General features: G+C 41.2%; 1 long non-coding RNA gene across 1 annotated transcript in view; it reads left to right on the top strand.

Moving 5' to 3' along the window:
• LOC116535007 overlaps positions 1-22,817 on the top strand; it is a 111,804-nt gene extending 88,987 nt beyond the window's left edge. Inside the window, exons 2-4 of the long non-coding RNA XR_004261997.1 lie at positions 15,533-15,596; positions 17,362-17,489; positions 20,764-22,817. This is a non-coding gene — a long non-coding RNA (uncharacterized LOC116535007). The remainder of the gene's footprint in view (positions 1-15,532; positions 15,597-17,361; positions 17,490-20,763) is intronic.
• Positions 22,818-23,444: the final 627 nt, after the last annotated feature.

Raw genomic sequence — 23,444 nt, 5'->3', positions numbered from 1 at the left:
GGGTATTTTGCAAAAAATTTTTCCCATTCTGTTGGTTGCCAATTCGCTCTAATGATTGTTTCTTTTGCTCTGCAGAAGCTCTTACATTTAATTAGATCCCATTTGTTTATTTTGGCTTTTGTTACCATTTCTTTGGGTGTTTTAGTCATGAAGTCCTTGCCTATGCCTATGCCCTGAATGGTATTGTCTAGGTTTTCTTCTAGGATTTTTTTGGTGCTAGATCATATGTTTAAATCTTTAATCCATCTGGAGTTAATTTTTGTATAAGATGTAAGGAATGGGTCCAGTTTCAACTTTCTGCACATGATTAACCAGTTTTCCCAACACCATTTATCAAACACGGAATCCTTTCCTCACTGCTTGTTTTTGTCAGGATTGTCAAAGATCAGATGGTTGCAGGTGTGTGGCATTACTTCTGAGGCCTATGTTCTCTTCCACTGGTCTGTATCTTGGTTTGGTACAAGTACCATTCTGTTTTGATTAGTGTAGCCTTATAGTATAGTTTGAAGTTAGATAGTGTGATGCCTCTAGCTTTGTTCCTTTTGCTTAGGATTGTCTTAACTATATGGGCTCTATTTTGGTACCGTATGAAGTTTAAGGTGTTTTTTTCCAGTTCGAGAAAGGTCAATGGTAGCATGATGGGGATAGCATTGAATCTATAAATTACTTTGGTCAGTATGGCCATTTTCATGATATTGATTCTTCCTAACCATGAGCATGGAGTGTGTTTCCATCTGTTTGTGTCCTCTCTTATTTCCTTGAGCAGTGGTTTGTAGTTCTTCTTGAAGAGCTCCTTCACATCCTTTGTTAGTAGTATTCTTAGGTATTTTATTCTCATTGTAGCAATTGTGAATGGCAGTTCTTTCATGCTTTGGCTTTCTGTTGGTCTGTTATTGGCGTATAGGAGTGCTTGTGATTTTTGCACGTTGATTTTGTATCCTGAGACTTGCTGAAGTTGCTTATCATCTTAAGAAGATTTTGTGCTGAGGCGATGGTGTCTTCTAAATATATGATAATGTTATCTGCAAATAGAGACAATTTCACTTCCTCTTTTCCTAATTAAATACCCTTTATTTCTTTTGCTTGACTGATTACCCTGGCTAGAACTTCCAATACTATGTTGAATATGAATGGTTAGAGAGAGGACCCTTGTCTAGTGCCAGTTTTCAAAGGAAAAGCTTCCAGTTTTTACCCATTCAGTACGATATTGGCTGTGGGTTTCTCATAGATAGCTTTTATTATTTTGAGATATGTTCCACTCATACCTAGTTCATTAAGAGTTTTTAGCATAAAGGGCTGTAGAATTTTGTCGAAGGCCTTCTCTGCATCTATTGAGATAATCATGTGGTTTTTGTCTTTGGTTCTTTTATGTGATGGAGAGCATTTATACATTTGCATGTGCTGAATCAGCCTTGCATCACCAGGATGAAGCCCACTTGATTGTGGTGGATAAGGTTTTGGATGTGCTGTTGCATTTGGTTCGCCAGTATTTTATTGAAGATTTTTGCATCAATGTTCATCATGGATATTGGCCTGAAATTTTCTTTTTTAGTTGTATCTCTGCCAGATTTTGGAATCAGGATGGTGTTGGTCTCATACAATGACTTAGGAAGGGTTCTCTCTTTTTGTATTGTTTGGAGTCGTTTCAGAAGGAATGGTCTCAGTTCCTCTTTATAATATGTCTGGTAGAATTCGGCTGTGAACTCATCTGAACCTGGACTTCTTTTGTTTGGTAGGCTACTAATTGCTGCCTCAACTTCTGACCTCCTTATTGTTCTATTCAGGGATTCAACTTCTTCATGGTATAGTCTTGGGAGTGTGTAAGTGTCCAGGAATTTATCTGTTTCTTCTAGATTTACGGGTTTATGTGCATAGAGGTGTTTGTAGTAATCTCTGTTTGTAGTTTGTATTTCTGTGGAATTGGTGGTGATGTTCTCCATCATTTTCTGTTGCATCTATTCGATTCTTCTCTCTTTTCTTTTTTATTAGTCTGGCTGGCAGTCTATCTATTTTGTTGATCTTTTCAAAAAAACAGCTCCTTGATTTATTGATTTTTGAAGAGTTTTTTTATGCCTCTATGTCCTTCAGTTCTGCTCTGATCTTAGTTATTTCTTATCATCTGCTAGCTTTGAATTTCTTTGATGTTATCCCTCCAGTTCTTTTAATTTTGACAATACAGTGTTGATTTTGGATCTTTCCTTGTTTCTCATGTGGGCATTTAGTGCTATAAATTTCCTCTAGACACTGCTTTAAATGTGCCCCAGAGATGCTGGTACATTGTGTCTTCATTCTCATTCGTTTCGCAGAACATTTTTATTGCTGCCTTCATGTCATTATTCATCCAGTAGTCATTCAGGAGCAGCTTGTTCAGTTTCCCTGTACTTGTGTGGTTTTGCATGAGGTTTTTTTTTCCCATTTATTTATTTTATTGCATTTTAGGTTTTGGGATACATGTGAAGAACATGCAAGAGATTGCATGAGTTTTTTAATCCTGAGTTCTAATTTGATTGCATTGTTGTCTGAGAGACTGGTCGTTATGATTTCTGTTCTTTTGATTTACTGAGAAGTGATTTACTTCCAATTATGTGGTCAATTTCAGAGTAAGTGCACTATGGTGCTGAGAAGAATGTATATTCTGTGGATTTGAAATGGAGACATCTGTAGCTGTCTATTAGGTCTGCTTGGTCCAGGTCCAAGTTCAAGTCCTGGGTATCCTTGTTAATTTTCTGTCTCACTGATCTTTCTAATATTGACAGTGGAGTGTTAAAGTCTCCCACTATTATTGTGTGGGATTCTAAGTCTATTTGCAGGTTGTTTAGAACTCGCTTTAGGTACCTGGGTGCTCCTGTATTGGGTGCATATATATTTAGGATAATTAGTTCTTCTTGTTGAATTGATATCTGTACCATTATGTAATGCACTTCTTTGTCTCTTTTGATCTTTGTTGGTTTAAAGTCTGTTTTATCAAAGACTGTGATTGCAATCCCTTCCTTTTTTGCTTTCCATTTGTTTGGTAAATCTTTGTCCATACCTTTATTTTGAGTCTATGTGTGTCTGCACGTGACATGGGTCTCCTGAATACAGCACACCAATGGGGCTTGACTTTTCATCCAATTTGCCAGTCTGTATCTTTTGATTGGGGCATTTAGCCCATTTACCTTTAAGGTTAATAATGTTATGTGTGACTTTGATCCTGCCATTTCAATACTAGCTGGTTGTTTTGCCCATTACTGTATGCAGTTTCTTTATTGTGTAGACGGTCTTTACTATTTGGTATTTTTCTGTAGTGGCTGGTACTGGTTGTTCCTTTCCATGTTTAGTATTTCCTTCAGGAGCTCTTGTAAGGCAGGCCTAGTGCTTACCAAATTTCTCAGCAATTGCTTGTCCATAAAGGATTTTATTTCTCCTTTACTTACAAAGCTTAGTTTGGCTGGGTTGAAAGTTCTTTTTTTTAAGGATATTGAATATTGGCCCCCAGTCTCTTCTGGCTGGTAGGGTTTCTTCTGAAACATCCACTGTGAGTCTGATGGGCTTCCCTTTGTGCATACCCCAAACTTTCTCTCTGGCTGCCCTTAGCATTTTTCCTTCATTTGAACCCTGGTGAATCTGGTGATTATATGCCTCAGGGTTGCTCTTTTTGAGGAATATCTTTGTGGTGTTTTCTGTATTTCCTGGATTTGAATGTTGGCCTGCATTGCTAGGTTGGGTAAGTTCTTCTGGATAATATCCTGAAGAGTATTTTCCAGCTTGGATTCATTTTCCCCATCACATTCAGGTTCACCAATCAAACATAGATTAGGTCTTTTCACATTGTCTCATATTTCTTGGAGGCTTTGTTTCACTTTTTTTTCTCTAATCTTGCCTTCTCATTTTATTTCATTGAGTTGATCTTCAATCTCTGATATCCTTTCTTCTGTTTGATTGATTTAGTTATTGAAACTTGTGTATGCTTTGTGAAGTTGTCATGCTGTTTCTCAGCTCCATCAAGTCATTTATGTTCTTCTCTAACCTGTTTATAATTAGCATTTCATCTAACCTTTTATCAAGGTTCTTAGTTTCTTTGCATTGGGTTAGAACATGTCCCTTTGCTCAGAAGTTTGTTATTACCCACCTTCTGAAGCCTGCTTCTGTCAATTTGTCAAACTCATTCTCCATCCAGTTTTGTTCCTTCACTGGTGAGGAGTTGTGACCCCTTGGAAAAGGAGGATTTTCTTGTTTTTGGTGTTTTCATCCTTCTTGCGCCAGTTTCTTCCCATCTTCATGGATTTGTCTACCTTTGGTATTTGAAGTTAGTGATTTTGGATGGGGTCTCTGAGTAGATGTCCTTTTTGTTGATGTTGAGGCTATTTCTTCCTGTTTTTTAGTTTTCCTTCTAACAGTCAATCCCCTCTGCTGCAGGACTACCTGAGGTTTACTCTCAACACTGCTTGCTTGGGAATCACCCGTGGGGGCTGCAAAACAGCAAGGATTGCTGCCTGTTTCTTCCTCTGGTATCTTCATCCTAGAAATGTACCTGCCAGATATCAGCCAGAGCTCTCCTGTATGAGGTGACTCTTTGGATATAGAGGGGTCAGGGAGCTGCTTGAGGAGGCAGTCTGTCCCTTGTGAGAGCTCAAGTACTGTGCTTGGAGCTCCATTGCTCCCTTCAGAGCTGCTGGGCAGGGATGTTTAAGTCTGTGACAGTGGAACTCACAACCACCTTTTTTCCCAGGTGCTCTGTCCTGGGAAGGTTTGGCTTTATTTATAAGTCCCTGACAGGCTGCAACCTTTTTTCAGAGATGCCCTGCCCAGTAAGAAGGGAGTCTAGTCATAGTCTGCCTGCAGAGGTTTTGTTGAGTTGCCACAGGCTCTGCGTAGCTGCTGTGTAAACGTCTTTGTGCTTTTGTTTACACAGGTTAGGTAACAGCTGCCTTGGTAATGGTAGCTGCCCCTCCCTGCACTGTGCTCAACCATCCCAGGTAGAGCTCCAACTGCTCTACTGGCCGTGAAAATTCCAAGCCAGTGGGATTTAGTTTGCTGGTCTCTATAGGGGTGGGGCCTGCTGAACCGGATCACCTGGCTCCTTGCCTTCATCCCCCTTTCTCTCTGGAGTATGGGCAGTTCTGTCTCACAGGGACTCCAGGCACCAGTCAAAATGGCCGCTCATAATTGTGCTAGAAACTTGAGGCCTGTGGCACCAGCTGAACTGGCCACCCAGATTTGCCCTGGAAACCCATGGTGCCTGTCAGCAGGTGGTTATCTCCTGGTCTGTGGGCTGCAAAGACCATGGGAGAAACACATCATTGGAACCGGAGCTGCAGAGTGGCTTGAAAAGTTTCCGATGGCTTCCGTTGGGTAAGAGGGAGGGCCATCCAGCCCATTGCACTTCCCTGGTGAGGCAGTGCCCCATCCTGCTTCAGTTTGCCCTCCTTGGGCTACATCCACCGTCCAAATAATCCCATTCAGGTGAACCTTGTACCTCAGTTGGAAATGCAGAGATCACTCATCTTCTGTGTCGTTCTCTTTGGGAACTGCACTCTAGAGCTGTTCCTATTCGACTGTCTAGGCAGAAGTCTCAGGTCTTCTTTATTTACATTGCCACTCTGTGACTTTTAATTGGGGCATTTAGCACATTTACATTCAAGGTTAGTATTGACATGTGGATTTGATCCTGTCATGATATTAGCTGGTTATTTTGCAGACTCGTTTACATGTTTGCTTTATAGTGTCACTGGTCTGTGTATGTCAGTGTGTTTTTTTAGTGGCTGGTAATTGTCTTTCTTTTCCATATTTAGTGCTTCCTTCAGGAGCTCTTATAAGGCAGGCCTGCTGATAACAAACTCCCTCTGCATTTGTTTGTCTGAAAAGGATTTTATTTCTCCTTCACTTATGAAGCATAGTTTGGATGAATATGAAATTCTGGGTTTGAGATTTTTTTTTTCTTTTAAGACTGTTGTATATTGGTCCTCAAACTCTTCTGGATTTTAGGGTTTCTGCTGAGAGATATACTGTTAGTCTAATGGACTTTTTTTTGGTAGGTGACCTGACCTTTCTCTCTAGCTGCCATTAACATTTTTTTTTTTAATTTTAACCTTGGAGAATTCAGTGATTATGTGTCTTGGGGATGATCTTGTAAAGTATCTAACCTTGGTTCTCTGCATTTCCTGAATTTAAATGTTGGTCTTTCTATCTAAGTTGCAGAAGTTCTCATGGATGATAGCTTGAAATATATTTTCCAAGTGATCCCCGGCTCTTTCAGGTACACCACTGAATCATAGATTTGGTCTCTTTACATAATCCCATATTTCCCAAATATTTTGTTTATTACTTTGCATTCTTTTTTGTCTGTTCTTGTTTTCCTGTCTAATTGCCAAAAGATAGGCTTCAAGCTCTGAGATTCTTTACTTCCACTTGGTCTATTCTGTCATTGATAACTATGATTTCATTGTGAAATTGTCATAGTGTGTTTTTCAGCTCTATCAGGACAGTAATGTTCTTTCCTATACTGGCTGTTTTGTCTGTCTACTTCTGAATTGTTTTATCATGATTTTTAGCTTCCTTCGATTAGGTTTCAGTGTACTCCTGCAGCTCAGTGATCTGCATTCCTATTTATATTCTGAATTATATTTTTGTTTTTTTAACATCTCATCCTGGTTCACAACTCTTGCAGGAGAGGGGATGTGGTCATTTGGAGGAAAGAAGATACCCAGGCTTTTTGAGTTGTCAGGATCTTGAGTTAATTCTTTCTCGTCTTTCTGTGCTTATCTTCCAACAATCCTTTTGGTTGCTTACTTTTTTTATCCTATCTAATTACTTTGAGGGTTTGATTGTGGTATAAGTTGGATGCAGCTGTTGATGAAGAGTCAAACTCTGTAAAATATTTGAAGAGATTTGTTCTGAACCCAATATGAGTGACCATGGCTGTGATACAACCCTCAAGAGGTCCTGAGAACATGTGTTGGGGTGCAGCTTGGTTTTGTACATTTTAGGAAGGCATGAAACATCAATCAAATGCATTTGAGAAATAAATTGGTTTAGTCGAGAAAGGCAGGACCATTCAAAGCAGGGCTTTCGGGCTATAGGTAAATTTAAATATTTTCTTGTTTACTATTGGTTGAGTTTGTCAAAAGACCTGGGATTAATAGAAATGAAATGTTCAGGTTAAGATAAAAGATTGTGGAGATCAAGGTTTCTGAAGTCTCATAGTGGCTGCCCTTAGAGAAAACAGATGACAAATGTTTCCTATTCAGATCTTTAAAAGGTGCTGGAATCTCAGTTAATATCTTCAGGATTGGGAGGGCCTGGAAGAAAAAGATCTAGCTACCCTTATTAGATAGTCTTTATATACGCAAATTTTCCCCCAACAAAGGACGGCTCTGAAAGACCATTTCAAATTATGACAAAGAAACATGTTTTTGGGTAAAGTATTTTGTTTTTCATCTTTGTCACATAATGTTATGCCAGAGTCAGATTAGAAAGCAAGTCACAATATATAGGGTTAAATAAAACTCATCTGATGATAATTTATAGTTTGTAGGGCATGACTCCTCAGATCCCTTAGATAGGAATTTGGGCAAGATAAAAAAAAAAAAATCAGATCTCAGTCCACACAGTCAATTGGCTTCATTTCTGGAAGATTTTAGGTGGCGAACACTTACCTCCCGACTTTTGGACTGCATTCCCTAACTATGGGGAACTTGTCTTGGTTCTCAACTTTGTTCTCTGCCTCCTTGAATTTAGCAATTTACTGCACTGTGAGGGTCAAGGTGGTCTTGGACTGCTGTTCACTACGCTCTAATGGGTATTGTCAGCCAAAGTGTTTTATAGTACATTGACAGCCAGATCCTTCCGCATTCACACATGCCAGCCGCAGCAGTAGCAGCAGTGTGCAGCAGTGTGCTAAGTTGGTGCCAGGGTACCTGCCTCCCGGCAAATGTTTACCACAGTGGTGAAGGCAACACAGTGTGGGAGGGAGGCACAGGCAGCCCCTGCTGGTGACTGTGGTTATGCTGGTGATGGCGTTGGCTCAGGTGTTGGCTTATGGGGCGAGTGGTCATGCTAGAGATGGTGCTGGCTCAAGGGTGGGCTTCTGGCAGATACAAGTCTGAGTGCCTTCTCAGTGCTTCACAATCAGGAGTGGCTGCTCAGGACAGGGAAGTACCCACTGTTTTCTGTTCAGTGTTAGTGAAAGAGTGGGGAACCTGCAAGGGTGGGACTGGCTGGCTCTGTGTCTGCCAAGGTTCTATTTACAATGGTGTTCAGTGGCTGGAGGGGGTCACGCTGCACTCCTGCCCACTGAGAAGGCAAGGAAAGCTGTGCAGAAGCTTTTCAGTTTAAGTGCCATTTGTCTTTTTTGTTTTTATTGCACATCCTATTGATGTCTTAATCATGAATTATTTGCCTAAACTAATACCCAGAAGAGTTTTTCCTGGATTCCCTTCTAGTATGTAATAGTTTCATTCATGTCTCTTACTTAAGTCTTTTTCATTCTTTCTTTCTTTTTTTTTTTTTTTTCTTTTTTTGAGACAGAGTCTCACTCTGTTGCCCATGCAATACAGTGGAGCAATTTTGGCTCTCTGCAAACTTGACCTCAAGCGTTCACATAATCCTTCCACCGCAGCCACCCAAGTAACTGGGACTACAGGTGCGCACCACCATGCCTGGCTTTTGAATCTTTTTTGTAGAAATTGAGTTTCGCCATGTTGCCCAAGCTGGTCTCAAACTGGTGGACTCAAGCAATCCTCCTGCCTCAGCCTCTCAAAGTGCTAAGATTACAGGCATGAACCACTGGGTCTTCTATTCTGATCCATTAACACGTGTGTCTATTTTCATACCAGTTTCATGCTGTTTGGGTATAGCCTTGTAGTATAACTTGAAGTCAGGTAATGTGATGCCTCCACCTTTGTTCTTTTCACTTAGGATTGCTTTGGCCATTTACAAACTTTTATTGTTTTCTGTGAATCACACTACTGTTTTGCTAATTATGTGAAAAATAATATTTATATTTTGATAGACTTGGGGTTGAATTTCTAGATTGTTTTGGTCAGTATGGTCATTTTGCAATTCATGAACATGTTTTTTCATTTGTAGTACTATAATTTATTTTGTTAGTGTTTTGCAGTTTTTCTTTCACCCTCTTGGTTAAATATATACTTAAATATTATTGTAGATATTTTAAATGGAATTTCCTTCTTGATTTTGTTCTCAGCTAAGATTATTGTTTTATAAATAGGCTACTGATTTTTAGACCTTTATTTTGTATCCTAAATCTGTATTAAACTCATTTATCAAATCTAGGAAATTTTTGGTTGAATCCTTAGGATTGTCTATATATGTGAGCATAACATCTGCAAATAGCAATAATATTACTTCCTCTTGTCCAACCTAGATGGCTTTTATTTTTTTCACTTTCCTGAATGCTCTGGCTAGGACTTTTATTACCATGTTTAATATGAGTGATGAAAGCTGCATTCTTGTGTTATTTCAGTTCTTAGAGGAAAAGCTTTCAACTTTTCTCTATTGACTGTGATGTTGGTTTGGGGTTTCTTATAATTCATATAATGGTCTTTGTTATTTTGAGTTGTTCTTTTTATACCTAGTTTATTGAAGGTTTTATCATGAAGGGATGCCAAATTTTATAAAAAGTTTTCTCTGTGTATATTGAGATGGTCATATGATTTTTGTTCTCAATTATTTTTACACAATTTATCACATACATTGATGTGTGTATATTGAACCATCCTTTCATCTATGATATATAACCCACTTGATCATTGTGTAGAATCTTTGTGATGTGCTGTTTGACTTGGATTACTAGTATTTTGTTGAGGATTTTTGCTTCTATGTTGATTAGTGTTATTTGTCTGTACTTTTTCTGCTTTTTATTTTCTTTGTCCTTGTTTGGTTTTTATGTCAGGATGATACTGGCTTCATGGAATGAGTTAGAGGAAATTCCCTCCTCCTCAAATTTTTGGAACAGTTTCAGGAGTATTGGTATTAATTCTTCTTTGTAGGTTAAGTAGAATTCAACTGTGACTCTGTATAGGCATAGATTTTTTGTCGTTGGGTTTTTTTATTATTATTACAGTTCCAATCACCTTCTTCATTGTTGGTCTGTTCTGGATTGCTATTTCTTTGTTTACAGTTTTTGGGAGGTTAGTTGTGTTCCAAAATGTATCTATTTTCTTTAGGCTTTTAAGTTTGTGACCATTTAGTTGTTTAAAATAGTATCAGATGATCATTTTTATGTGTGTGGTATGAATTGTAGTGATTAACCTAGCTAGTGCTTTATCAATTCTGTTGATCAATTCTGTTTCTTTTCTGTTTTGAAGAACAGTTTTTTTGTTTTATGGATTCCTTTGTATTGGTTTGGTTTTTGATGTAGTTTACTTAGATCTGCCTTGATTGATTGATTGATTTTCTTCTGCCAACTTTGGATTTGGTTTGTTCTTGGTTCGTTGGTTTCTCGAGGTGTGACATTAAGTTGTTATTTTTTTATTGCTCTACTTTGTTGATGTAGCCATTTACTGGTATAAACTTTCTTCTTAGCACTGGCTTTGCTATATCTCAGAAGCTCTGGTATACTGTATTTCCATTTTTGTTCATTTCAAGGGTTTTCTTAAATTTCTGTCTTAACTTTATTGACCTAAATATTCAGGAGTGTGTTGTTTAATTCCCCTGCATTTGTATATTTTCAACGTTTCCTCTTGGTATATATTTCTGTTTTTTCCATGGGATCTGAGAAGATACAATTGATATTATTACAATTTTTAAAAATGTGTTAAGACTTGTTTTATAGCCTAACATATGATTTGTCTTGGAGAATGTTCCATGTGCAATGAGAAGAATGAATGTATATTCTGCAGTTGTGGTAGAATGCTTTATAAATGCATGTTAGGTCCATTAGGTCTAAAATAAAACATAAATCCAAAGTTTCCTTGCTGATATTTTTTTGTATCATTGATCTCTCTAGTGCTGTAAGTGGGGCACTGAAATCCCTCACTATTAATGAATTGCTGTATGTCTTTTTCTTTAGGTCTAGTAATAATATGTTTATGAATCTGGGAGCTTTGGTGTTGGGTGCATATAAATTTAGAACTGTTATATCCTCTTACTGAATTGATTATTTAGTCATTATATTTTTTATAATATGATGATCATATTTGTCTTTTTTTTTACTGTTTTTGATTTAGAGACTGCTTTGTCTGATACAGATGTAGTGACTCCTGCCTTCTGTTTCTATTTGCACATAATACATTTTTTTCATCCTTTGCTTTAGGTCTAAAGGTATATTTAGAGGTAAAGTGAGTTTCTTATATGCTTCATAGGGTTGGATCATGGTTTTCTAAATCCATTTTTTTAAACTATGTCTTTTAAGTGGACCAGTTAATCCATTTACATTTAGGGTTAATAATGATATTTTACATTTAGTAACAGTCATTTTGTTAAAAAATAAAAATGTGTAAAAGTATTATCCAGCTGTTCTATAAATTATTTTTCTCTGTTAGTCTTTGGAGTTTGGTGATATTATATTGAATCAAGATTTGATTTACTTCTCTTCATCATTTGTGTGATTGTTTTACAATACCTGTGAAGTTTGTTTTTCTGGTTGTTTCCATGATGGTGGATATTGACCTTTCATTTCCATGTTTAGGATTCCTTTGGGCATTTCTTATAAGTCAGTGCAGTGGTGATGAATTTCCTCGGCATTGGCTTCTCTAGAAATTATTTCTCCTTCATCTTTGAAGCTTAATCTAGCTGTATATAAAATTCTTGATTGCAGCTTTTTTTTTAACATTTGATGATACTGTCTCATTTTGTTCTGACTTTTAAGTTTTCTGCTAATATGTCTTCACTTAGTCTGATACGGTTTCCTTATGGGTTCTCAGACACTTTTCTCTTGATAATTTTACAATTCTTTTTTTCACATTTTTTAGACAATCTGATGAGAGTGTGTTGTAGTGAATTCCTTTTTATAACATATTTTCCAAGATATTGTTGGCCCCCTGAAAGTGTACATTTCTTTGTATAATCTGAAAGCTTTCATCAATTATTTCTTTAAATAGGTTTTCTATAATTTAAAATTTTTATTCCTTTTGGGAATACAAATAATTTGAAAATTGAGTAGATCTTAGTCTCATGAGTCTTGAAGGCCTTTCTCATTCTCTTTTATTCTTTTTAAAAGTTTTTGTCTTAGTGGGCTATTTCAACACACCTGTCTTCAAGCTCTGAGATTCTTTATTTTGCTTGTTCTGGCATATTGTTGAAATTTTGACATGATTTCTTTAAAGGTATTTATATTCTTGATAAGTTGATTATTTATATTCTGAATTGATTTTTTATTTCTTTGTATTGGTTTCTTTTTTTTTTGCATTTCATTAAGATTTTTAAAGATCAATATTCTGACTTACTTATTTGGCATTTTGAGGATTTTTTTGTTAGCATCTGTTGCTAGAGAATTATTGTGATCCTTTGAAAGTGTCATAATGCCTTGATTTTTCATGATTCTTGTATCTTTACATTGATCTCTGCATATCTGGAATATCAGTCTTTTTTCAATTTACTTTCCTGAGGGAGCCTATTCTTGATATGACTCTGGTGTATGTTGTGTAAGGCTGTTTGGCTGTGTGCAGTGGCAAAGATCGTATGATTTCTTTGGTTATAAATACCCTTAATGTGATTTTTCTCAAATGCCAGTAATCTTTCTCAAATGCCAGGTGTACTAAATGGGTGAGTGCTCTCATTACTTCCTGAACTGAACAGCTGGGGTGGCATGGATCATGCAGGTAGCAGTGGCCATAACAACATTTTCTCATTCCTGAGTGTTGTACTCTTATGTCAGCTGTTATTGTAATGGCCTGTGCAAGTTCACCTCCATGCCAATAGTTGGTGCTTGCAGGTTAGAGCCAACTAAAGTGGTGTCGGAAGTGTTTATGCCCAACCTCTTCATCTGGGAAAATTGCTCAAGTGTCCCAGGTGGTGATTAGACCATGGGATGTTCAGGGGCACGAGTCTCATGTTCTGCCTTGGGTTGGAGTTGAAATTAAGCAGAACCAGCCATGGGAGCCTTACAGTCAGAATCTACAATGGTGGATTAAAGCACCAGCCCTGTTGGGGATGGCAAGATGGTAGTCAGGCCTCTGGAAAAATGCATGGGTGAGGGGCAACAGTTTTTGCATCAAGGTCTCAGCACAGAGAGGGAGAGGTGGTCCCAGTGCCACATTTTTAGCCAGTGAAAGTGAAACGTGCTTCCCCCTAGCACCTCAGAACTGACATCAATCACTCTCCTGTACCAAATGTGGCAAGCAGTTTGGATATTTGGCTAGTCACTGCAATTTTCTTCTAGTTTGCAACAAAACCCCTAGTTTTAGAAGTCACTGACTTGGTCAATACCATGCCTCCCAGGCAATTCTCCTCCTGCTCTGGTCCTGGAAGAGAAGCTCAGTTCTGGTACCAGCAGCTGGAGTCCACGCCACACTCATATCTCTGTTCTGGTTGTGGGAGCTCCTCCCCAATTGAGGCCTAGTTGTCCATGCCTCAGTGCGAGTCTCTCTAATGACAAAGATTGTCACTGCTGTAAGTTCCCTTAACCCCACAGAGCTTGCTAAGAGCTAAACTCTAGAATGTCATTTTTCTTTAGGTACCCCTGGGAAAGTGCATGGAACACTTTCCAGAGCTGTTCTTTCTTATAGTCTCCCGGCCATTCCCCAAGTTAGATCTAGGGATTCAGAGAATTTAGGTGCTCTCCTGTGACCTGGATTTCACCATTCCCCAGTGGAAAAGTGGACTTCAGAGAGGCACTCAGTAATGCTCTCCCATATTGGAGATTCATACCCATACTCAGTATTTACCTGGTTCCATCCAAGAGCGCTTCATGCCCTCCTTCCTGTTCTCAGATTCAGAATTTTCTTTTGACCTTTCTGCTTAACTGCTTTGTTCCTTGTTATATAATTTTCAGAGAAGAACCACTATTTTTGTTCTTCTAAGTGGATTAGACATGTTGGAAAAACTTCTAGTCAGTAATCTTGAGGAAAATAAAGTTTGTGTATATTTCTTATACTCATCTTCTATATTGTATTTAAAATAGACTTTTTGAAATACTGTTTTTAATGCCTGTCTAACTTTTAATTTAATTATTTTTAATTTTTATTTCTGTGTATTGGCAATGTTTGGGTATTTTCCTTGTTTCTTTTTCATTTAAATGAATTATTGCATGCTAATATCAAAATTTTACCACACATATTTGTTGTTCCAATTTGAGAAGTTTTATTTCATCCTATCATTGATTCATAGATAACACAAACAACTGCTGGGTTAGAAATAAATATTCATTTTGTTGTATCATTTGCTCATTTCATTTCAAAAACTGATCACTGTTATTATTTTACTCAAACATTTTATTATAAAATATTTAAACATTCTGAAATGTTAAATGAATTAGGTTTTGAATATTCTATTCATAACCAACCTTCTAATATTAACATTTTACTATAATTGATTTATTATTTATCATATTTATGTATTTCTATCCCTATAAGTTTATTAATACACCTTTTTATCTTTGCAAAATAATATTTAACATTAATAATGAAATATTTCCAACAGGCACAATAGTAAAGGGATTAACATAAATTCCTAAATGCATACCATCCAACTATTAAATTCTAACATTTTTATACTTGTTTTAGCTTCTCTTTAAACAAATAATTCATTACAAATAAAATATTTTTGAGATATAATGTGATCCTATTTCCCTCTTTCTTGTGTTTATCTTTCCATGTATGATATTATTATCCTAGTACATATTTTAGTATATATAAATAACGTTTGTGTGCTTTTGCATGTTTTCAGTATTTACCAAAACAGTTTCATTTTGTGTATTATCCTGGGGTGCTCTGCCCAATATTTTGTCTGTGAAAGTGATGCAAGTTGGCAGTGTTAGCCCAAGCCACACCATTTTGCAGACCCCCCACCATTTTACAAACTCTGGTCAGAGTGGAAAATTCCACCAGGGCCTGGGCTGTGAGAAACATCCTGTTGGAAAGGTCCCAGGCCTAACCCCTGACAGCAATAAATTCATCCTGTCAGACAGGCTCCAGGCTTAACCCCTGACCGCAGTAAATTTCTTCCTTTATCCGCAGCCAAACACACCGCCCCCACCCCATTTTCGCAACAATCCCCGACCTCTCCTGCCCACGACTAGAAGTGCCCCAGCCTGTAAGCGGGACTGGGGCTCTGACGCTAGCTGGTACCCCCTATCTGCAGGCCTTTCTCCTAATACACTGTGTTGTCCTTGAGCCGCCTCTGCTCAATTCCTTTCTCCCTTTCGTACATTTGGTGTCAAAACCTGGGATGGGGTCTGGATTCTACAACAGAGTGGTACTTTCTTGCAACCTGGGAAGGAAGAGGCAGCGGCAGCTCACCCCGGGCTAATTCCCAAATCCTGGTTGGCCTCCCTTTCCCAGCCCTGTCCAGTTTCCTCTTTCTACGGTGGAATCCTTTCTCTTGGCCCCATCCTCCCACCGCTTTCTCCTTCCTCTTTCTTTCCTCTCAGTGGCTCTGGCAAGGACCACTCCCACTGCTGGACTTCGCATCCAACACCAGCTTCCAGTCTGTGGGTGAGTTCCCCTTTCCACCCTCTGATTCCTCTCATATTTCTGCCTGTTAGTCAGAAAACCCCAGCGCCAGTTAAGAGGATTCCCCAGTCACCACTGGGTGACCCTGGCTTGCCTTCCAAGGGATGCACTCTGAACGCCCACGCTCTGGTCACTCCAGTTTCTGGGGGACTTCGAAGAGCTGTAGTGACACCCCAGCTCTTCTCCGTCCCTTCTCATGGTTGAAATGGGGATACTCACTCCCCTCCTCCACATTTTTCACCCTCCCAGCCACTCATATGGGGCAGGGCTCCTTGGAATCCCCTCAAGACACCCCTTTCAGATATCTCATCTGGAACCACCAAGCACCAGGCTTGGTGGACTCCATTAAAACCAAATGCCTTATTTTCCTTTGTAATGTGGCCTGGACTCAGTATAAGCTGGAAAATGATGGCCGCTGGCCCGAATGGAACTTTTGACTTCCAAATTCAACGTGATTTCAAAAATTTCCTCCAGCACAATGGCTAGTGGTCTAAGATGCCCTATATCCAGGATTTTGCCAATTCCCTCTGTCAGTCCTGTTCACCTTACTGGATCCTCCTCTTAAATAAGAAACCTGACAAAATCCCTCCCCTTCCAGACAAGCCCTCCTCCTCCGATTTTGATCCAGCAGACGAATCCCCACCACCCCTCAGCCCCACTCCCACCACCGTCTCCTCCTCCTGCCCCTTTTACTCCCCCATCCCCTTATCCTTGTTCCCCATCTCCTCTTCCCTCTCCCCACCATACCCGATCTCATGCCCAGCCCCCTTCTGCTGCTGAAAACCAGGCACAGGCCCAGAGGCCCTCTAAAGTCCTCTGGGGGGAAGTTATGAGGACTGTCTTCAATAGTTCAAGTTCATGTTCCCTTCTCTGTAGCTAACCTCTCTCAGCTTGAAAAGAGACTTGGCTCCTTTTCCACAGACCCCACGTCCTTCCACAAGGAATTTCTCTATATCACTCAATCTTATTATCTTACCTGGCATGACATTTATGTCATCTTCTCCTCCTCCCTCACTCTGGAGAACAGGAAACGTATCAGGATAAGGCCCATGCAGACACCCTCCATTGAGAAGAAGCTGCCCATAACCCAATCAGAACCCTAGCTGTTCCCAGAACTGACCCCAATTGGAATTATCAGGCAACTTCTGCAGACAGACAGAAACTAGGCCATGTGAAAACATGCCTCCTAGCTGGCATAAAAAAGCCACCCTTAAGGCTATCAAGTATGAAAAGATAAATAAATCACTCATGAACCCCGACAAAAACCCTGTTCTTTTTTTCTCCCGCCTTTCAGAGGTCATGAGTCCTGACACTGACGAGGACAGAGTATACCTCCACTTACACTTTTTTTCCCAGTCAGCCCCCGACATTGAAAAGAAACTCCAAAGTCTGGAGGATGGCCCTCAAACTTCCCAAGAAGACTTAAAGTAGCCATCAAGGTCTTTAACAATAGAGAGGAAGAGCTAAAAACCTAAAAGCTTAAAAGAGATCAGACTAAATAACAGATGCTGGCCGCTGTCATACAACAAGATTTCCCAATGTACACAAAAATCCTCAACTCAACCTCATGGAAGTCCTCATCAAGAGCCTATTTTAAGTGTAGCCAACAGGGTCACTGGGCAAGGGCCTGCCCCAATCTCGGGCCACCCTCAAAACCTTGCCCCATCTGTGGTATCAATGGACACTGGAAGTTGGATTGCGCTCAACAAGACTCTTCACCCCACTTGACCACCTCTAACTCAAACAGGTCCTCCAACCCAGGTTCCAGTCTGTCAAGTATTCTAAACCTGGCTGCTGAAGACTGACGGGGCCCAGGGCCTGCCATCCCCACCGCCATCACCACCTCGGAACCCAGGGTAACGCTGTCAGTCTCTGGTAAGCCTGTGTCCTTCCTTTTAGATCTGGGAACTAGTTACTCAGTTTTACCAGAATATTCTTCACCCCTCCTCAGTTCTTGTATCTATTATAAGAGTCAGTGGAATCCCCTCCAGGCACAGACTGGTCCCCTGTTATGCAACTTATTCAATACCCCCTTCATCCACTCCTTCCTAGTTATCCCTTAGTGCCCTACCACTATCTTGGGGTGGATCATACTGAGTAAATTCCAGGCCTCCATAGAACTAGCCTCCCCCAATTCTACCCCTTTTATTTTATTCTGCTGCCCAGATGTTTCCCTCTCTTCTTCCTCATCTTCCCTATCCTCCCTGTTACCTTCTATCAATCCGAAAGTGTGGAACATCTCTAAAACCACAATAGCCACGCATCATATCCCAGTGAAAATAACCTTCCAAGACCCCTCCATTTTCCTTTATCAGCTTCAATATCCCCTTAGCCCAACTGGCCTCAGGGGCCTCAAACCTATTACATGTAAACTTTTACAAGCTCAGATTCTCAAGTCTGTTAACTCTCCCCTAAACACTCTTATCCTGGCTGTCAAAAAAACAGACAGATTTTACCACTTGGTCCAGGATCTCCATGTCATTAACTAAGCAGAGGTACCAGCCTATCCAGTGGTCCCCAACCCCTATATTCTACCGTCTCACATCCCCCCATCTACCACACACTTCTCTGTATTGGATCTCACATTCACCCACCTAACAGATTGCATTCCCACAGGGGTTCCAGCATAACCTCCACCTATTTGGACAGGCTCTCACCAAGGATTTAACCAAGCTTTTCCTTGTTCCAGCACCCTCCTTCAATACATCAATGACCTCCTTCTCTGTAGTCTCTCTTTTGATCTATCCATCCAGCACATCACCCAACTTTTAAATTTCCTCCATGGCCATGGATATCAGGTTTCACCTACAGAGGCTCAAGTAGCTCAAACCCAAGTCACTTACTTTCAACTCACCTTAACCCCTAATTCTTGAGCCATGCTAGCCTGATGGAAGGAACTAATATGGTATGTGCCCCTTCCCTACACCAAGAAGGACCTTTCTTTTTTGGCCTTGTGGGGTACTTCCAGCTGTGGATCATTATGGCCTATTAGCCAAACCACTCTGCATGGCATCATGTGGGTCCACCCTAGAACGTTTGGACCCAGCTTGCCCATAACTCCAACTTCCAAAAACTGGAAAATGCCCTTTTAATGGCCCAGCACTAGGACTACCCAACCCCAGTAAACCCTTTACCCTGCATGTTCATTCTAATCAAGGCCTTGCCCTTGGACTTCTTTGCCAAACCCATGGCAACTTTCCGCAAGCTATTGCTTACTTCTCAAAACAACTGGACTCTGTCGTCCAAGGCTGGCCTCCATGCTTGACAGTTCTAGGTGCAGCTACATTGCTGGCCCCAGAGACACAAAAACTCAGTCTCTACCAGCACATTACTATTGCATTTTCCCATAACTTATGGGACCTCATGAGCAATCGATCTCTTCTTTTCCTCCTACCATTCTGCTTACAGCAACCCTTTAACACCTTCCAGAGATGTAAAATTCTGAACCCAGCCACCCTCCTCCCTGCAAGTACTGCAGTTGTGAATCCCCTCACTCTTGCCTGGACCTCTTTAGACTCCCGCTTCTCCCCTTTCCAACACATTTTCAGAAGCCCCTTTGCAGGGGAAACCCACATGGTTCATTGATGGAAGCTCCTTTAAGGAACCATGTCTGGCAGCTGGCTATGCCATCATTGCCAGAAAATACAAACTCCTGGAATCTAGTGCTCTCTCACCCCATATCACCTCACGACAAGCGGAACTAGTTGCTCTAACCAGGGCCCTCACTGTAGCAAAGCAAAAGAGGGTTAACATTTATGCCAATTCCAAATATGCATACCACATCCTACATTTTCACACTGTACTGTAGCAGGAAAGGAGTTTTCTAACTTCAAAAAGAGCCCCCATAATAAATGGCAAACTCATACACAATCTGCTGGAGCCAGCTAAACTACCACTAGAGGCCACCATTATCCATTGCAAGAGAAACCAAAAGGCTACAGATGTCATAACCAAGGGAAACTTAGCAGATTTGGCAGCCTGGCAGGCAGCCCTTCGACCACCATTGTTATTGCCCATTTTCCCCAGCATACACCCAAGAAGAAAAAGGTGCACTTGCTGGCTCCAGGGCTGTTCATAAGGAAGGCTAATTTTACTTAGACTACAAACTCATCCTACCCAAGATGCAATAGCTTTCTGTTCTCGCCCACATCCATAACCAATTCCACGCGGGTTATCGCCCCTGCTCCAATTTCTAAAAACCTGTGTACATTCCCTTACTATTGCTGTCAGCTTGGACAGCTCACTAAAGGTTGCTCTGCCTGCAGTCAGACTTCCCCTCAAGGAGCTCTTAAACTACCTCTTTTCCCTCCCATCAGGCCCAAAGGCCAGTTGCCAGGACAGGATTGGCAAATTGACTTCACTCATACGCCCCACCATAAAGAAAGTCTGATATCTGCTCATGATGGTAGATACCTTTTCAGGTGGATAGAAGCCTTTCTTACTACCACCGAAAAGGCACACACTGTTGTCTCTACCTTCCTCACACACATCATCACTTGATTTGGCCACCCCTCATCTATATATTTGGACAACTGACCAGCGTTTATCTCCCAAGTCACTTAGCAGGTTTCTAAGGTTTTAAACTTCATATGGGCTTTTCATATTCTTTATCACCCCCAATCCTAGGGTAAAGTTGAACAGGTGAATGCCCTCTTAAAACAACAGTTAACCAAACTTTCCCTAGAGATCAAAATGAAAACTGAATATCACTTCTTCCCTTGGCCCTCATGTGCCTCAGGGTTTTCCCCGGAAAATCTCTAAATGCAAGTCCTTTTGAACTTATGTATGGATGCCGTTTCGTCCTACAGAACTTTGCCCCATCCCCTCCCTTACAGGACACTTGGCCAGCACTGCACCTCCCTCAACACTTAGTCCAACTGTACAGTATGCTGACATTCACCTCCCCAAACCTGAGGACTCTTCCCAACTCACTTTTTTACCCTTACAGTCAAAAGACTGGGTCTGGGTAACAGAACCTGCTTCCCCTCTCCAACAAAATGGAAGGGTTCCTATCAGGTTATATTAACCATCCCTGCTGCTGCAAAGTTAACATATTTTTACTATTATATACACAATTCCAAATGTAAAAAGGCACCTGACCCACACCGCAAAGTCTCCTCACCCCGGAAATATTCTTCCTTTCCTACAGGACCAACCTTGCTGTGCCTAACAAGAATTCCAGAAGTCACCCATCCGAAAGGCTCTGGCTCATGACACTCTCCACTTCCAATCTTAAATCTTTTACTTCATACCTTATCTCAGATCTCTCCTGGTACCCCTTCCCCACTCCCTTAGATAATCCATCTCAATTCCTCATGCTAATCGAGGAGCTATGGCTGCAAGGCACCTTCCAAGATTTCACACCTACACAAATCTCCTTTTTCTCCTTTTGCCTTCTCTGTTTATGGGACATTCTGAGTCCTCACCCGCAATCACTGACAGCTGGGCCCCCTTCGTCAACCTCACACACCACCTCTTAAGTCAGTTGCAATCTCCCCCTCTCCTCCAACTGTTGGATTTGTCTTTCTATATGCAACCATTGATTCATGCTTCTTTCGGCCGAACTACATACGTGGACACAGTCCGACATGAGTTTACACATTTCTTACTTGGCTATACCATTCTTGGCTGATCCATGCCCGAAACTGGTCCATAACCTGGAAACACAGCTAAAGACCTTTCTTTCAAACTCAGCTCTCTAAGCATAGTTTCGGGAGGGCTGTTGCCCTCCTTCCCCTAATAGATTCTGGACTAACATCCACGCAAACCAACACAACATCATCTAAACCACCAATATGGGGGTCCCATTTCTACTCGAATTTTTTTCATATCCCCGCCCCTTTTATGTCTCAGCTGAACCTACCCTAACCCAAACCATGCCACAATGGCGGGACAGGTTCCCCAGTCCCTATGTGGTCTTATTCTTACCCTCACACCCTCTGTAGACCATCAATTCCACACCCTAATTACAAAATCATGTCCACCTCTGCCTGGCAGTAGCTGTTATCCTATTCTGGCTCACCTACCATCCAAACATCCCTGAACCTCACCTCCGATCCTCTCTTCTTTCCTACCATCCGATTCCCAGCTCCCCCCATGCAAACTCTGTTCTCTATGTCACTGGTTTAAAGGTGCCCCCTGGAAAAAATGTAACAATTCCCTCACCTGCGACTGATACCTTACAGCCACCACGCCAGTGCAGCAATGGTTAATGGTTGACAAAGACAATTTCTTTCTCTCTCTCCAAAACCAAACAGCCTTCACCAAGTTCCCAGACAACACTCCCTATCAGGTCCTTACTGGTGCCACTCTGGCTGGCAGTTACTCAATTTGGGAGAATGAAAACATCCTTTCATGGCTAGCTACCTTCACCTACAACTTCTGCCTGCCCACCCCGGTCTCTTCTTTTGTGTTGTACAAACTGATATATTTGCCTACCAGCCAACTGGTCAGGAACTTGCACCCTGGTCTTTCAAGCTCCCGCCATCAACATCCTACCCCCTAACCAAACTATTCCAATTTCTTTAGAAGCCTCTATCTCCTCTACACCCATACGAAGTAAATGTTCTTTACGCCTCATCACCCTGCTAACAGGATTAGGCGTCACTGCTGTACTTGGCACTGGAATAGCAGGCATAACCACCTCAATCACCTCATACCAAAGGCTATTCACAACCCTTTATAACACCCTAGAAGATATGCACACCTCCATTACCAGCCTCCAACAACAAAGAGACTTCCTCACAGGAGTCATCCTTCAAAACCAGAGAGCCCTGGACCTACTAACTGCTGAGAAAGGGGGTACCTGCATATACCCCCAGGAAGAATGCTGTTTCTGCATTAATGAATCCAGCATTGTTCACAATGCAGTTTGCAGGCTTCGTGACAGGGCTGCAGAGCTGTGACATCAAGTCTGTGACTCCTGGTGACAAGAGTCATCCCTTCTAAGATGGATACCCTGGGTTGCCCCCTTCCTAAGACCCCTGATCTTCCTTCTCCTGTTACTAATGATTGGGTCATGTGTATTTAACCTTATATCCCGCTTCATTTCCCAAAGGCTGAGTTATTTTATCTGGGCAAGCATGCAAAAACACATTGATAATATCCTTTTCCTTTGCCAAGTCCAATACCAGAGCCTAGGAGGAAGCCGTTCTGAAGCTCCAGAACCCGGGCACTAATCACAACGTCCCTATCCAGCAGGAAGCAGCCAGATGATCAACGACGCCCTTCTTCCTTTTCTTTTTTTTTTTGTAAGACAGTTTTGCTCTTGCTGCCCAGGCTGGAGTGTGCAATGCCGCGATCTCGGCTCACTGCAACCTCTGCATCCCGGGTTCTAGCGATTCTCCTGCGTCAGTCCCCTGGGTGGCTGGGATTACAGGCACGTGCCAGCACGCCGGGCTAATTTTGTACTTTTAGTAGAAACGGGGTTTCTCCATGTTGGGCAGGTTGGTTTCAAACTCCTGACCTCAGGTGATCCGCCCGCCTCGGCCTCCCAAATTACTGGGATTACAGGCATGGGCCACCACGCCCGGCCCCTTCTTCCTTTTGATACTAAAGTAAGAAATAGGAATGTTAGCCTAAGCTGCACCATTTTGCAGACCCCCACCATTTTACAAACTCTGGTCAGAGTGGAAAATTCCACCAGGGCCTGAGCCGTGAGAAACATCTGTCAGGTCCCAGGCCTGACTTCTGGCTGCACTAAATTTCTTCGTTATCGGCAGCCAAACACATCGCCCCCACCCCATTTGCACAAAAATCCCACACATCTCTTGCCCAAACCTATAACTGCCCCAGCCTGTAAGCGGGAAGGGGACCCTGGCGCTAGCTGGT

The sequence above is a fragment of the Sapajus apella genome, unplaced genomic scaffold (genome assembly GCF_009761245.1).
Source record: "Sapajus apella isolate SASKATOON/1434 unplaced genomic scaffold, GSC_monkey_1.0 scaffold91, whole genome shotgun sequence".
Lineage (NCBI taxonomy): Eukaryota > Metazoa > Chordata > Mammalia > Primates > Cebidae > Sapajus > Sapajus apella.
The sequence above is the reverse complement of the archived record's forward strand: the minus strand, read 5'-3'. Positions and strand labels throughout refer to the sequence as shown.